We start from the raw sequence: 3156 nt of genomic DNA on the forward strand, positions 1-3156 counted from the left end.
AGGGACACAGTCTAAACAGAGAGGTGGCCCCTCTTCATGGATTTCAGACTTGGCAGGAACCAGTAAGGCCCCAAGTATGAAGCCAAAACAGGGACCAGGAGCTCCAGCAAAGTCAAATATTTCTGCTCTAAGTTCGGGCAAACATTCATGACGTGAATGTTTCAAACTTCCACTGATGTGTGTCTTTTTTAGAAACTCCTCTTGATGGTAGTGAGAGGAGGGGAGAAGCCCCTGAAATAGCAGAGATGGTTGTTTTAGCATCCGGGGGGGTGGGTAGTGGGGTGTCAGATTATGTATGATTTTAAGAGGATGAGAAATGAGGTATTTCTTGGACCCCAGATTATAGTACCAATAAATCCATACCTACTCCACCTATACTTTTTGCCCAAGAAAACTTTCAGAGAGCCCTCCAAATCATGTATAAGTAAATTATATTCAGTTCAGATGAGCTTGAGCCCCCTCCTGGTTTCTTAGGTCTTTGTCACAACTCCACTGAATGTTGGACCAATGTGCCATGCTATCCCTGGTCCTATATTTTGCCAAACAAGGCTGTGTAATGGGTCTGCGGGAAGGATGGGGACAGGCTAGGAACTTTCTCATGACCTGTACAACTCAAATTTTATACCTAAGGAGGGAAGGAAGGAGGTGTCATAAGTGCTCATTTTCTAGCTGATCCATCTGATGCCTCAGATACTAGGGGCAGCTGGGGTTAACACTGTCTCTTGGTCAGAGTGTGTCTGCCGGCCTTGCTGCCCCTACACTCCGAGACATGCCAAGACTGGACTCACTTGTAGTGCAGGCTGCTGGGGGGCAGGTCTTCTTCCCAGACGGTCTACCAAAGGAAATACCATGCAAACTAGCTGCTTCCAGATGCCCCCACTCTCTGGGATGTTGAGCCAACTGGAGCCCAGAGGAGGAGGGGCCAGCAAGAAAGTGCTCATAGCTCTGAGTCTTTCCTAAGGATCGAAGCACAGGTAGATAGTGATGTTGGTCATAGTGTTCACCTGCTCGTGGAGGTAGCAGGATGCCCAGCTTCTCCTTATCTCCTCTTCTACCCTATTTCTCCCAGATGTGGAAAGGTCAGAGGGCAGAGGTTGGGGGGTTGGTCCTTGTGGTCTTGGTCTCTATGTTCCTAGTCCTGCTAGTTGGCACTCATGCTGATCTGGGAGGGATCTGAGCATAAATGTCCTATTCCTGATCCTGAGGGAGACAGAGAAGACTGAGAAGGGCAGAGGGTGTTGTAACTTGTGGGGCACAAGATGCCCTCGCTGACCAGAGACTCTGCCTCAGGGGAGAGCCTGAACCTCTCCCACCCAGAGGGAGGGAAAGAGGGAGGGAGGGAGGTAATGCAGACAGAGAAAGATGGGGGAAGGAGGGGAGAACAGTGAGCCCAGGGTTTAACTCACATCAGTGGCAGGTGAGGAGGAGGACAGGCTGAGGGAAGGAAAGCGTGGCATGAATTCGGGAGATGTACCTGCTCAGGGGAGGCCTGTTTCCCTGCTTCCCAGTGAGCCAGGGGAGAGACTGTGCTGTCCCAACTGAGGGGGGTGGCTGTGCACATGCTCCCCCCACCTTCAAACCCAGAGCCTTGGTCCCCTAGCTCTCTTCCCACCCAGAGAAAAATGATCTGACTGACACTCCGGAGCAGGGGTCACAAAGCAGAGAGCAGCCTCAAAGGTTCTCTTCCCGGCTGCACCTGAGCCAGAGAAGAGGTCATCAGATTTGAAGAGCCCCCCGTGGTTGTCAAAGCTGCTGCACATACATGCCCAGCTGGACTCCTCCCTGCAGATCGTGGACTCGGAAAGGATTCTGTGTTTGCTCTGCCAGTGGGGACGTGCAGACTCAGAGCATCAAGCACCGTCCTGAGTCACACTGCTTTACAGAGGCAAAATTATGACTCAATTTAGTTAAGACTCAGACTTTATCTGTTCCTATGGCCCTGGCCTGGCCCTCTGTACCCACCAAGGACTGTGCCATGCCCTCCCTCCCGCCGCATCCCCAGCATCCAGCTAGAAATGTCCAATAGTGCCCGTAGCCTTCAAGTTCTGGGTCACGTGGTTTTTTTTATCGTGTGTGTGTGTGTGTGTGTGTGTGTATTTTAAGATTTAAATATTTCTTTGAGGTGGGGGTGGGGCAGAGGGAGAGGAAGAGAGAGTCCCAAGCAGAACGTCGGAGCCCAACACAGGACTTGATCCCGCGACCCTTAGATCCCGACCTGAGCCAAAACCGAGAGTCAGACCTTCAACCAACTGTGACACCCACGCGCCCCTGGGTCACAGTTTTTAAACAAGAAAGGGCATGCACTAGTTAAAGAGTTCTTCTGGGCAAAAAGCAATGTGAACCACCCACATGTCCTCAGCCTCAGCTGGTACTAGTGATTTAATTATGTTGTCCCTGGCCACTGTCCCCAAACTCTACAGCAGATGGGCCTTTGGGGATATCCCCCTCCTGCCATATTTATATCTATATCCCCTCTAGCTGTCCAGACACTGTGTTTGCTGACACTCCAGCTCAGCTCCAGGACCCCCACCTCCACCACCACCTTGGCCCCTCTGTTCTCCCCTTTGCAGGGACTTCGGCCCCTACCGGGCCTTCAAGATCGAGGCTCCCTGCTTCCTTGTCCCCAGGGACAGCTGTCCTTCTGCCCTCACCTCCAGCTGGGGCCAAGGGAAGTGTCTGGGCATGGGGCTCACATGCTTATTTCTCCTAAAAACTTTGATATGAATGCTTCCGGCCACACTTCATCTGTGAAGGAAAGGTCATGGTTTTCTTCTGTGTTTCTCTTCCTGTTTCTTGAAGCTTGTGGTTTTACATAGTTTTGAGAAAATGCAACCATGTGATTTCACAGAACACTGAAAATTATAAGAAATCACACGATGGTGAGTTTGGAAGGTTCAGGAGGCAAGCAACTGAAAAGGGACACACCTGTGACCTCGTCGATCCCACTTGATTTATTTACTCATTTCAGCAGCAGGATGGAGACAAGCTGAGCTGTCCCTTGCATTAAATCCTTGGAAGTGCCAACACGGGGTCCCCAACACTGCCTGGGTTCCAGGGGACTCGCCAACACCTGCCCCTCACAGCCCGGGCTCCCATGTGGTGACAGTATGGGGAACAGCTTTACCAAAGCAAAGGGCCACCGATTCCAAGTCTTGA

The sequence above is a fragment of the Phoca vitulina genome, unplaced genomic scaffold (genome assembly GCF_004348235.1).
Source record: "Phoca vitulina isolate PV1807 unplaced genomic scaffold, GSC_HSeal_1.0 scaffold34, whole genome shotgun sequence".
In the NCBI taxonomy this organism is placed as follows: domain Eukaryota; kingdom Metazoa; phylum Chordata; class Mammalia; order Carnivora; family Phocidae; genus Phoca; species Phoca vitulina.